Raw genomic sequence first — 14977 nt, forward strand, 5'->3', positions numbered from 1 at the left:
TCTTTTGTTTTCTTGTTGTGCAGCTATCTCCGTTTCACATCTTAGGTTGACTCCTGCTGCAAAAGAGAGACTCTTGGCCTTCAAGAAGCTTGATCCTGAAATAAGAACTTTCAAGATTACCACCCAGGATTCTCAGGAAGTATCCTCTGCTTCTGTCACAATGTCAAGTAAGTATCCTTATTTAAAGAGTAATTATATACTGGAATTCAAATTAAGTTAAAATACTTATCTTGTTTTGGTTGTGTAGGTGCTGGAAAATCCACCAAATCTGCCTCGAAGTTCAGCATCACTGATCTTACTAACGTCAGATCCTCTAAGAAGAAGACTCCTGCTGCTAGCCCAACTGCTTCGGTCCCTAAAGCACCCCTCAGAGGAAAGGGAGGCAAGAAGAGAAAGACCTCCGAGGCTGAGGATCTGCAAGGCCTTCCCTTGATCCGCCAACAGTTCCTGGACTATTTTAATGAGGTAAGGATCACTGTCTCTGCTTACATATCCTGCTTGTTTGAGGATCATTTGGCTTCTGACATCATTCCTTTGTCTTCCTTGAAGAAATTTGCTGAAATAGAAACCTATGTTGGCCACGTTGATCAGGATAGCAAGATCGCTGATCTTCAACAAGTTACTGTGCTGAAAGACCTCAAGATAGCCGATCTTCAGAAGGAGCTCCAGGCCACCAAGAATGATGCTGCCAAGATGCTGATTAACTTTGACTATGAGAAGCACGAGATCACCCAGGATGCTAAGGTTTCTGCCGCCATAGCAATGTACAAGATCCAGCTGCAAATGGCCATGGAAGCTCAGGATCCTGCTTTTGACAAGAGCACCTGGGATGTGAAGGGCTGGAAAGCAAGGCTGGCTGAACTGGAGGACGATGAAGAGGCTGAGGAGATCTTGACGCTTGAGGCTGGAGGCAGTGGCAAGGATCAGGGTGGTGAGGCAAGTGGAGCTGGTGGTGATGATGCAGCGAAGGATTAAGCTGCAGGATTGGGCGATGAAGGAAATTTCTAGACATAGCCGGAGCCCAATTTTTTGTGTGTTTGTTTGGTGGTTGTTTGAACAATTTATGGTTTGTACTTATGAACAATAGTTTTAGGGTTAAGGATCAAGGATCCTTCAGACGATAGGTAGGTTTGCATATGGTAGAGGGATCCTCTGTTTGGGGGATGAAACCATTGTGATCCTGCCGCCTTTACTTTCCTGCACAACTTGAAAACCATTATCATGGACACCCTTTACCTACCCCAGCGGACGGGCCACGTATTGCTGGTAGATGCTCGGGGTAGGTAATTTTGACAACCTATGAAGGGTTAGTCTTCATGCTTAATAAATAAAATCTTAACTTTTGTCGCTTATCTTGTGTTGTTATCCTTTAAGTTCTTTTAATTTTTAATTGTCTTGATGTATACTTATTAAATAAGTTACTTTGAATAACTCAGATTGAAAGCATTTAGGATATGATCCATGATCAAATATCCTATAGTCGAAAAATCCCAAAAAGTAGTGTATGTTTTAAGGATCATAAGTTCAGTTGTCAAAGTATAAGGGTTATTCAAATAAACAATGAATAAGATAAAAATAGTTAAGGATCATACCTGAGGATCCAAGTTAGGATCCTAACCATAATCAGGATAACTATAAGATAAACCTTAGAGAGAAATAAGGATCAGGGATCCTTAGTTGTTTAACTTCAAGGATCTGAAATAGAGCATAACTTGGGACTAAGCCAATATAAGATAAGAGTTAGTAACTGGGGACAAGCCCAAGGATAACTGGGGACAAGCCCAAGGATAACTGGGGACAAGCCCAAGGATCGTATGTAAACTGGAGTATGGCCCTTACTGGCGACTATCCAAACTTAGTGACATGATAATGCCAAAGCCTTAGTGTTAGGGCAGGATTTTTAATAACCTGTGATCCTTACCTAATATCCTAATAATGATCCTTGTTTCTGTGGCAGATAGTGATCCTCAGAAGAACTTCAGGATCAGGATAATGGATCATCCTAAGGATCCTCATAATAACGATTCTTCTCTTTGAATTTAATGTTGTTTTGCAGGAATTACGAGTTGGACCTGGTCTTGGCAACGTTATTAAGGAATCTTTCACGCTAATTTCGCACATGCATAACCAGAAATAGACGTTGTGGAGAATATGGAAACTTAGCACAAATTACGGGCAATTAGTTAGGCTAAATTTACTTCTGTTTCTAAAGGGGTAACGAGCTAATAGTTAGGTGACTTACCTAAATTCAACCACACACACTTATATAAAGGGCACTCTCAAGTATTCGGAAGGGACAACACATTTCTTACACGCTCTAGCATACTACACCATAGTGATCCTTGTACCTAGCTCGTTATCATCCGAAGTTGTAAACATTATTTATTATATTTAAGTTTGGTGATCGGTAGTTTCCATCACCCGAGGTTTTTTATGCCGGAGATCATTCATTGATCAAGGGCTTTTTCCTCATATAAATCTTTGTGTCACTTGTGCAGTTTACATATAAGTGATCCTTTTCATTATTCATCATGTCAAGCATCATTCCCCATTAACAGAGAGTTTGGTTGCATTATCCTTGTGTGATTTTTGACCAAAACAGTTTGGCGCCCACCGTGGGGCAATTGGTGCTTCATTCATAAGAAAGTTTCCCGTTGGTGATCGTTCCGGATCGTTGCATACATGGCTTCATCGTTGAAGAATACCTCTACAGCGATGTCTACAGTCAATTCATCTCAGGGCATTCCACCTTTGCCCCCAACACCTGCTGGATCTCAGAAAAATGCTGAGAAGAGACCTACTCCCATTTTCTCTAAACCTCCATCTTCTTCTGCTCTAACTTCTTCTGCTCCCAGTACTAGTGATATGTTTACTTTGATTTTGCAGATGAGGGATCGTATTCAGCGGCAGGATGAAACTAATGACAGGATCCTCAAGGAAATCGGAGATCTCAAGAGACAAAAGAAAGCGGCAGAGGATCATTCTCCACTGGTGCCCAAATCTTTGAATTTTGATACTCCGATGATTACTTCTCAGCCATCAGAGGTCCCAGACATTCAACATGTGGGCGGACCAAGAGGAGTGCACTTCGGCTCAGCAATAGTGACTCAGGCATCAGGTTCATATTTCCAGTCAGCAGGATCCTATCCTCAGCATATGGGATCCTTCGTGAATTCAGGAGCCTACTCAGGAGCGCAGCAGGTTCAAGGATCCTCCTTTGTTCCAGGATCATCCCAGGTTCAAGGATCCTCCTTTGTTCCAGGATCATCCCAGGTTCTAGGATCCTCCTTTGTTCCAGGATCATCCCAGGTTGAAGGACCCTCCTTCGTTCCAGGATCATCCCAGTTTCATGGATCCCTCCAGATGCCAGGATCCTTGAAGAATTTGCAAACAGGAAGTTCAGATGTCCATCAAGGAGATTTTATTCCAATGCAGACCATTGCTTCCACTGGTCCCTCCATCATCCCAGAGTCCCAGCAATATGGATTCACATCCAGTATTCCTAACTTGAACCCAATGGGAGGTAACACTTTTAATAATTCTCTTACCACTAACCATGGATTCATGCAGGATGCTGGTATCAACCATGCTATGGCTAAAGAACTGCAGAAATTGAAGGATATGATATCAAGTGTTCCAGGGGTGGTCAAACCTATCCCGGAGATTGCAGATGGAAGCCATAAGGTATCTCGTTTTGCACCACCAATTTGTGAAAGATTCCATATTCCAACTATGAAGCTGTATGATGGTTCAACGGATCCTGAGGAACACATAGCACAATACAGGGAAAGGATGGAGATCAATCCGATTCCAGAAAGGTTAAAGGAAGCATGCCTATGCAAGGGATTTGGAACCACTCTTACTGGATCAGCTCTCAAATGGCTGCTAAGTCTTCCCCCTTACTCTATTACTTCATTTGCCAATCTAGTTAACTTATTCAATAATCAATTTTCTTGTAGTAGAAAATTTGAACGTTTAACTAGTGATTTATATAGGATAACTCAAGGTCATGATGAATCATTAAGGGATTATATAACCAAATTTAGTAAAGAATCCTTGGACATTCCCAACTTGGATATAGCCATGGCTGTTGAGGCCTTCAAGATGGGATTGCTTAGGGATTCATTATTCTATGATGATCTTGTTATGACACCTTGCAGGAACCTAGATGAAGTAAGGACTCGGGCACTCAGGTTCATCCGGCTAGAGGATGACAAGAGGATCCAGGAGAGACAAGCAGGATCCTCAAAACAAGAAAAGCAAGGATCCTCTTTCAAGAACAACAAGTTCAAATCCTATAACAGACCTGACAACCAGAACGTGCATGCTGTTGAACAAGAAGAGGATGATGAGGATTATCCTCCGATTTCTGAATACTGTTTTTCCATTGATAACCATGAACTAATCCTTGCGATGCAAAATCTAGGAGAAAAAGCCAGATGGCCCAGAAAAAATGACAAACCAGCTGCAACTAAAGACAAATCAAAATGGTGTGCATACCATGAGGATTTTGGACATTTAACAGAGGAATGCATCGCATTGAGAAAGGAAATTGGATATCTGCTGAGCAAGGGACATTTAAAAGAGTTGTTGGGAAGAAAAAAGTCAAGGACTCAGGATCCTGAAAGGATCCCTGAAAAAGCTCCAGCTTCTCCGGCAGATGCACAAGTGATAAACTTTATTTCTGGAGGATCAGACATCTGTGGTACATCCTTCTCAGCGGCTAAAAGGCATGCAAAGGAAGCTAAAATGGATAATGGAGAAAGACCTATTCGAACATCAAGTGTCTCGGAAGGAAAAATGATAACCTTTGATGAGAATGATCGCGTTGACATCCAGGATCCTCATCATGATAGTTTAGTTATTACTCTCTTTATTTCTAACCATTTTGTCCGCAGGATCCTTATTGACGGAGGAAGCTCAGTAAATATTATCCAGCTTGATGTTCTGAAGAAAATGGGTATCCCTGAATCAGATATCACACCAAGATCCTCCGTGCTTGTAGGATTTAGTGGAGAAACTAAGAGAACCCTGGGGGACATCAAACTCCCAATTTATGTGGAAGGATTACATAATTATCAAAAATTTTGTGTTATTGACTGTTTATCTTGTTGTAATGTTATCCTTGGCAGGCCCTGGATACACGATATGAAGGCAGTTCCATCCACCTACCATCAATGTGTGAAGCTACCTAGCCCTTGGGGAATAGTCAAGATCGATAGTGATCAGCAGGAGGCTAAGGATTGTTACACCTCATCAATGAAACAAGCCTCGAAATCAAGGGAGCAATAGCAATTAAAGTATCCTCCAAGGGATGTCTTGGATGCAAGAGAGCAGGATGTGGACGAAATCCTCATGGATCCTGATGATCCTGAATCCAAAATCTATGTCGGATCAGGGATCCTTGGCAAGATGAAAGAAGACCTTGTATCCTTCCTCAAAAGAAGAAAATCTACCTTTGCATGGAAACATGAGGATATGACAGGTATATCTAAGGATATTATCACTCATAAACTTGGCATTGACAGGTCATTCAAACCAATCCATCAAAAAAGGAGGAAGTTTGCACCAGAAAGAAATGCCATTATCCAGGAAGAGGTAGAGAGATTGCTACGAGCAGGTATGATTAGAGAAGTAAAATATCCAAGATCGCTGGCCAATGTGGTTGTTGTTCAAAAGAAAAATGGAAAGTGGAGGGTATGTGTCGATTTCACTGATTTAAATAAGGCATGTCCCAAGGATCCTTTCCCATTACCCCACATTGACTCCATGGTCGATGCAACGGCGGGTCATGAACTGTTAACCTTTATGGATGCTTCATCTGGATTCCAACAAATTCAGATGGAACCATCTGACCAAGAGGATACGGCTTTTATGACCCCAACCGGTTTATATTGTTATATTGCTATGCCGTTTGGATTAAGGAATGCAGGTGCAACATATCAAAGACTGGTGAATATGATGTTCAAGGATCAGATTGGACAGACTATGGAGGTGTACATAGATGATATGGTGGTAAAATCCATAAAAGCTGAGGATCACCTAAGAGACTTGGAGGAAGCATTTGATATCCTTGACAGATATAACATGAAGCTTAATCCTTCAAAATATCACTTTGGTGTAAAGGCAGGTAAATTCTTAGGATATATGGTAACCAAGAGGGGCATTGAAGCAAGCCCGGAACAAATCAAAGCATTAGTGAATATTAAATCTCCTGCCAACGCTAAGGATGTGCAAAGGCTAACAGGCAGGATAGCAGCTTTAAACAGATTTATATCCAAATCCTCAGAAAAGTGTAAAGAATTCTATGATATCCTAAGAAAGAACAAGAAATTCGAATGGACTGAGAAGCATGAAAGTGCTTTACAAGCCCTCAAAGAATACCGGTCCTCAGCTCCAGTGTTGGTGAAACCAGAAAAATGAGATGTGTTATCCTTATATCTTACGGTATCCTCAAAAACAGTAAGTGCAGTCCTTGTTAAGGATCATGAAGGTACACAATATCCTGTCTATTATGTAAGTAAGAGTTTACTTGATGCTGAATCCAGATACACACACCTTGAAAAACTTATTCTTGCACTAATTATGGCATCTACTAAACTAAGACATTATTTTGAAACCCATGTTATTGTTGTTAGAACTAATTTTCCAATTAAGAATGTCCTCAGGAAACCAGAAATGTCCGGAAGGATGGCTAAGTGGGCAGTAAAGCTTAGTGCCCATGATATAAGATATGAGCCTAGAACAGCCATCAAATCTCAAGCATTAGCAGACTTTGTGGCTGATTTCAGTAGTGATTTACAAAAGGAAGCCGAATTGGAAGTCCAGCAGCTAGATGAGACCAAGGATCCTTGGATACTACATACTGATGGATCCTCAAATGTTAAAGGCACGGGGCTTGGTATACTACTAAAATCGCCACAGGGGGACATAATACCCCACTCCATAGCTTGTGAGTTCCAAGCCACTAACAATGAGGCCGAATATGAAGCCTTGATTGCTGGTTTGCAAATTGCTAAGCATATGGGGATCAGGTATCTTGAGGTATACGTGGATTCATTGTTAATCACTAATCACTTTAATGGATCCTATGCTGTTAAAGGTGAAAAACTAACCAAATATTTAGAGATAGTCAAAGAATTGGCACTCTCCTTTGTTTTCTTTAGTTTGAGACAGGTACCAAGGGAAGAAAATACAGAAGCTGATGCATTGGCTAATCTAGGATCAACCTTGAAGATTCCAGAGGATATAAGTATCCCCATCATCCATATCCTGACCCCTGCTATTGAAAACCAAGTGACCATGGAAATAGAAGAGGACTCTGCAATGATCCCTAGTGAGGATACTCAATCCTGTTCAGGATCATGGATCTCACCAATCATGAGATACTTACAACACGAGGAGATTCCTATGGGAGAAAACCCTAGGGCTTTCAGAATTAAGGTATCTCAATTCACAATCTTAAATAATATGTTGTATAAGCGATCTCTTGCAGGACCATATTTGAGATGTATCGAGGATCCTGAAGTTCAAGAAGTTTTAAAAGACTTCCATGAAGGAGATTGCGGAAACCACACTGGGGGCAGGGCATTGTTCTCAAGGATCTTAAGGACAGGATACTACTGGCCAACTATGAAAAGGGATGCTGTGGAGTATGCTAAGAAGTGTGATCCTTGTCAAAGACACAGCAATATCCTTCACCAGCCGGCTGAATTTCTACATCCTATACCCTCCTCTTGGCCATTTATGAGATGGGGGATGGATATAGTTGGCAAACTCCCTAAGGCACCTGGTGGAAAAATGTTCATGCTGGCTATGACTGATTATTTCTCCAAATGGATAGAGGCTGAAGCCTTTGCCCAAGTCAGAGAAAAGGAAGTTATATCCTTTATTAAAAGAAATATTATAACTAGATTTGGCATTCCTTCTGAAATTATATGTGATAATGGTTCCCAATTTATTGGGAGCAGAACTACTAACTTCTGTGACAGCTGGGGGATTAAGATGATAACATCAACACCAGTCCACCCACAAGCTAATGGTCAAGCAGAATCATCCAACAAGATCATCATCAACAATCTGAAGAAGAAACTTGGATCCAAGAAGGGGAAATGGGCAGAAGAATTACCTTATGTGCTTTGGGCTGATAGGACAACCCCCAAGAATGCTACTGGTCAAACACCATTCTCTTTGGTATTTGGGGCAGAATCAGTGATCCCAACAGAAATGGTGGTTCCAACTGCTAGAACAAGTACCCGTGATCCTGAGGAGAATGATGAAAACCTGGCTCAAGACTTGGATACTATTGAGGAAATCAGGGATCTGGCTTGGATAAGGATGGCTAGCTACCAACAAAGAATGGCTGGTGCTTACAACAAAAATGTCAGGATAAGGAAATTCCAAGTTGGGGATATGGTATTGAGAAAAGCATTCCAGAATACCACCAATCCTGCTGATGGGAAATTGGCACCAAAATGGGAAGGCCCTTATTTGATTGAAGCCGAAGCAGGAAATGGGGCATATAGATTGCTAACCATGGAAGGTAATTTTTTACCAAGAGCCTGGAATGCTGTCCACTTGAAGAAATATTTCATGTGAGCAGGATCCTCCTAGCACATATGATCCTTACATTAGAAGTATCCTTGAGGGATCCCTGAGGTGTCAATGATCATTACCCTGGTAATGTCCTAATCTTGAACTATTTCATTCTCTTATTTTCTTACTTAAGGATAAGGATCATGTATCCTTCATCCTTCTCTCACAAGATTTTGAGTTCTGATAGTCCAGGTATCCTTAGCGTATTGTTGACAATCTTAAGAAGCAATTCAGATCTTTGGGTTCAACCCCAGTTGTTTGGGCTTGTCCCCAGTTATCCTTGGGCTTGTCCCCAGTTTCGCCTGTAGCGCACGATGATCCTGGTATAGTTCAAGTCTTTGGGACCAGTACTCGCTTTAGGGGCTGATAATTCCATCGTACTGGCTATACCTAGGAGCATACGTATAATGGTAGACGTACCATACATCCGTTCCTAAGATTTCTAACGTTTTCACGTTAGCTAAGGTTTTGGCATTATCATGTCACTAAGTTTGGATAGTCGCCAGTAAGGGCCATACTCCAGTTCACCTATGATCTTGGGGCTTGTCCCCAATTATCCTTTGGGCTTGTCCCCAGTTATCCTTTGGGCTGGTCCCTAGTTATCCTTTGGGCTTGTCCCCAGTTATCCTTTGGGCTTGTCCCTAGTTATCCTTTGGACTTGTCCCCAATTATCCTTTGGGCTTGTCCCCAGTTATCCTTTGGGCTGGTCCCCAGTTATCCTTTGGGCTTGTCCCCAGTTATCCTTTGGGCTTGTCCCCAGTTATCCTTTGGGCTTGTCCCCAGTTATCCTTTGGGCTTGTCCCCAGTTACTAACTTGTCTTTTATATTGGCTCAGTTCCAAGTTATATTCTATTTTCAGGTTTTCGAAGTTAAACAACTAAGGATCCCCAATCCTTGTTATCTACTAAGGTTTTTCTTATGTTTACCCTGGTTACAATATTAAAGGTAAGGATCCTAACTTGGATTCTCAGGTATGATCCTTAACTATTTTTTATTTTATTCATTATTCATTTGAACAACCCTTATACTTTGACAACTGAACCTATGATCCTTAAAAGAAACTACTTTTTGGAAGTTTCCGACTATAGGATATTTGATCCTGGATCATATCCTAAGTTTCTTAAACATAATTTGCTTAACTTTTCTTACTCAGACAAGTATAAATCAAAACAATCGAAAGTTTAAGGGATATACAAGGATAACATCACAGGATAAGTCGAAAGTTAAAAGTTTTATTCATTCACAAAATATTTAACCCTTTAAAGTTGTCAAAATTCCCAACCCACGTTTCTACCAGCAGAACGTGGCCCGTCCACATGGGTTGGCAAAGGGTGTCCATTGTTCATGCGGTCATAGCAGTGCAGGAAATAAAGGTCGGCAGGATAACAAGTGGCTTCATCCCCCAAACAGAGGATCCCTCCACCAACTATTATCCTACCTATTGTTCAAAGGATCATGGATCCTTACCCTAAAAACTATTGTTCAAAGTACAAACCATCGAACTATCCAAACAAACAACCACCAAACAAAAAAATTTGGGCTCCCGCTAAGTCTCGAAATTTCCATCATCGCCCAATCCTGCAGCTCAATCCTTCGCTGCACCATCACCACCAGCTCCGCTTGCCTCACCACCTTGGTCCTTGCCAGTGCCTCCACCCTCAAGCATCGGGATCTCCTCATGCTCTTCATCATCCTCCAGTTCAGCCAGCCTAGCCTTCCAGCCTTCAATATCCCAGGTGCTCTTATCAAAAGCAGGATCCTGAGCTTCCACGACCATTTGCAGTTGGATCTTGTACATAGCTATTGCGACAGAGACCTTGGCATCCTGGGTGATCTCGTGCTTCTCATAGTCAAAGTTGATCAGCATTTTGGCAGCATCATTCTTGGTGGCCTGGAGCTCCTTCTGAAGATCGGCTATCTTGAGATCCTTCAACACCCCAACCTGTTGAAGGTCAGCAATCTGGCGATCCTGATCCTCAACATGGCCAACATATGTTTCTATCTTAGCAAATTTCTACAAGGAAGACAAGGAATGATGTCAGAAGCCAAGTGATCCTTAGACTAGCAGGATACACAAGCAGGGACAGTGATCCTTACCTCATTGATGTAATCCAGACAATGTTGGCGGAGCAGGGGCAGACCTTGCAAATCCTCAGCTTCAGAGGCCTTTCTTTTCTTGCCTCCCTTTCCCCTGATAGGTGCTTTAGGGGCCGAAGCAGTTGGGCTAGCAGCAGGAGTCTTCTTCTTAGAGGATTTGACGTTAGTAAGATCAGTGATGCCGAACTTTGAGGAAGATTTGGTGGATTTTCCAGCGCCTGCACAACCAAAACAAGATAAGTATCTTAATTTTATTTGACTCTCATTATATAAATACTCCTTAAATAAGGATACTTACTTGACATTGTGAAAGAAGCAGAGGATACTTCCTGAAAATCCTGGGTGGTGATCGTGAAAGTTCTTATTTCAGGGTCAAGCTTCTTAAAGGCCAAGAGTCTCTCTTTTGCAGCAGGAGTCAACTTAAGATGTGAAACGAAGATAGCTGCACAACAAGAAAACAACAGAATATCAGTGATCCTTATACTGAAGGATAAGTTCTACGGTGATCCTTCCCAGGATCCTCTATCCTACCATGGGTAGCCCACTTCTTGGGCAAATCTGTCACACCCCCAAAATCCACCCGCGGAATACCACCGCTTGGGAGCGTGACTGACCAGGATCAAGCCATCAATCATATCAAACATAGCATTTAATATAAAAGTAAATAACGTAAATCATCATGACATGATTGATGTTTCAAAAAAACCAACATCGTTTAAGTAGCGGAAGCATAGTATGAAATCTCAAAATAAATATAAGTTCGAATAACGTTCATGATCCATCTGCCACAACGACCTGCTCCTCCCTGTGCAAGCTCCGTAATGTACCTAAGGTCCTGCAAGGCATGCAGCAAATAATCAACAACTAGTTGAGCGAGTTCACAGAAAGTAAGTTCATAACGTAGTGTATAAGCATAGCTAGTGGGGGCTTCCCATACTAGTGTGTACTAAAGGTGGGGGCTTCCCATGTTCATCCTAGTTAATGAGGGCTTCTCATTAACGGTACTTACTAGACTAACTTCCGACCATGTGTTCTTCTTTACCGAGAACAGGAAAACGTACAGGGTCACGTAGGCTTTACGTGACGTGCCCTTCCCCGAGGACAGTGGTACGCGTGGGGGCTACGTAGGCTTTACGCAGCGTGGCCTTCCGACCTGGAAGCCAGTAGATGGTATTGGGTTACGTAGGCTTTACGTAACGTGTCCTCCCGACCCGAGAGACATATGGCAAGTATACTGGGTTACGTAGGCTTTACGTAACGTGTCCTGACTAACCTGAGGACGATGGTCTATAGTCTGGTATATGCGTAAGTACGAGTAATCATTTCATATTCAACATATCCAACCCAATTCCCAACCCGGGAATCCCATGCCTTGGCTGTGTGAACTCACCTTGGTTTGCTCGGCAGATACACAAGGAATATAAGTAGCAAGTAAATGGTCACTCACGTCCTATCATGGTGATTATACGAGTCAGGTTCGTATATAGCACGTATATAGTAATCACGTATAGACATGGCAGACATGTACGCACGTAAGCAGATAAGACATAGCATGAGAGGATCCAATTGTCTAAGTCCAACAATACCCGGCCCAATAACATAAGCAGCCCAATAACAAAACAATCCCGATTCTCAATCGGCCCAAATAGAAATCACATACAAGTCCATTACTAAACAGTCCACAGTTCAAATCGTTGGGCTCAATAGGTTGGGCCCGTAACAGTAAAGGCCCAACAGTGTGCGTGTAAAGGGTGGTCTCGAGTCGCAACGGAGATCTCGAGTCGCAACCGGAGATTACGAGTCGCAACAGCTGATTGCGAGTCGCAATGGAGATCTCGGTTCATCATGGTCTGGTTACGAGTCGCAACAGGACTCGCAACCGTGGTTACGGTTCATGCTGTTGTGGTTTCGAGTCGTGACCACGAGGTTTCGACTCGCAATCTGAGTCGCAACCGTGTGACGTGTGTGTAACCGGTTTCCATAAATCTTGCATTGACTTATCCGTGATTTCAGCTAACAGTTTGGTCAGTTTCGGTAACAGATCAATTAACATAATTTCAACAAATCATTAGCATAATATCGATCAAACATAACAATTTCAACACAAATTCATAAGAACCCTAATTATACCATGCATGAACACCTCTAACAATTCATCAACAAACCAACATTCAAGCTAACCCGATGCATACTATAGCCGATTACTTGATCATTCAGTAGTACCACAAGAACATCGATCCTAATGCAATTCATACATATAACCGGTTCATATCTAGGCCAATAACATGATCATCAAAACAGCCGATTTCTATATATCAATACATTCGGTTCTAAGTTAATCATAATTACAAACTGATTATATACGAATCAATTCGAAGCCCAAGCATAACCACATAATCTAACCGGCCCTAGTTCATTATCATGCAAATTCCAATCGGTTCGATCTAAGCATGTAATCAAAACATCATTTAACACAAAAACATAAGCATCATACTAACCGATTACAAGTAACGAGATGTGATCCGAACAATAGGGTGATCGGGTGGCCTTGTGCCTTCGGTTCCTAATCCAGCCGAGAGAGAGATAGAGAGCAAAGCTTCTAGGGTTTGTGTGTGTGTGTGATTTGCAAAAGTGGTAAAACAAAACCCCTAACTTGGTTTTGTGTGTTGCGAGTGGGGAGTGGGCCGAGCCCGCTCGGTTGTCTAATGGACCCGAGAACAAAGAGTGGCCCGAAAGCCTTGTGTGGTTCGAATGGTATTGTGCGGATCGGGTTTTGTGTTTGGTTTGGGCTCAACAACAATAAACATAACATACACACATAAAAAGCACATAATATCATAACATACATCATGAAATCAATTAATCATTCGGGTTTATAAAATCACATGCCGTGCACAAACGTTACATAAAAGCAAGCCTAAAGTTCGAGTTGTCACATTATCCCCAACTAATTGGAAATTTCGTCCCGAAATTTGGTATGCACTCACTGAGGAAGCTAGGTAAACTGTACTGTTCACTGGTTTTCCTGGGGTGTCACATCCTCCCCCCGTTGATCTGGAATTTCGTCCCGAAATTCCGAAGTAGTAGCTTCAACCTCAGTAGTGGTTGCCTTGTTCCCGAATAACTGGGGGTACTTTTCTGTCATCCTGTCTTCGCGTTCCCAGGTGTACTCTGGGCCACGTTTGGAGTTCCAACGAACTCGGACAAGAGGGATTCTCTTGTGTTTGAGGACCTTCACATCCCGGTCCGTGATTTCTACTGGTTCCTCAACGAACTGCAACCGCTCGTCGATAGTGAGTTCCTTGAAAGGAATGATAAGATTTTCATCTGATAGGCACTTCTTTAAGTTCGATACATGAAAGACATTGTGAACTGCCCCGAGTTCAGCTGGTAGGTTCAACTTGTAGGCTACCTTGCCAATCTTTTCTATGATTTCAAATGGTCCGACGTACCGCGGATTCAATTTACCCCGTTTGCCAAAACGAACCACACCCTTCCAGGGTGAAACTTTCAATAAAACCCGGTCCCCGACCTCGAATTCCAATGGCTTTCTACGCTTGTCCGCGTAGGCTTTCTGACGGTCGCGTGCTGCCGCCATGCGTTGTCGTATCTGTGCAATCTTTTCTGTGGCGTCCACTACAATCTCTGGACCCGTAATCTGACTATCCCCCACCTCTGCCCAACAGAGAGGTGACCGGCATTTACGCCCGTACAATGCCTCGAATGGAGCGGCTTGAATGCTGGTGTGATAACTGTTATTGTAAGAAAACTCCACCAAAGGGAGGTGCTTTTCCCAGCCGTTGCCGAAATCGATGACGCATGCCCGAAGCATGTCTTCAAGAGTTTGAATCGTACGCTCAGACTGTCCATCCGTCTGAGGGTGGTATGCTGTGCTCATGTCTAGTCGTGAGCCAAAGGATTTATGCATTGCTTGCCAAAGTTCTGACGTGAATCGTGCGTCGCGATCCGAAATGATGGACGTGGGCACCCCGTGCCTCGAGACAACTTCTTTAAGATAGACGTCTGCAAGTGTGGAGAACTTGTCCGTTTCCTTAATCGGCAGGAAGTGTGCAGACTTAGTGAGTCGATCAACTATGACCCATATCGTATCGTTCCCACGCTGGGATCTAGGTAGGCCTGTAACGAAATCCATGGAAATTTCTTCCCATTTCCACTGAGGTATCTTAGGCTGCTGAAGTAGACCAGCTGGTTTCTGATATTCGACCTTGACTCTTGCACATGTCAAGCATTTTCCAACATACGTAGCAATGTGGGCCTTCATACT

This window comes from Helianthus annuus, chromosome 1 (genome assembly GCF_002127325.2).
Source record: "Helianthus annuus cultivar XRQ/B chromosome 1, HanXRQr2.0-SUNRISE, whole genome shotgun sequence".
Lineage (NCBI taxonomy): Eukaryota > Viridiplantae > Streptophyta > Magnoliopsida > Asterales > Asteraceae > Helianthus > Helianthus annuus.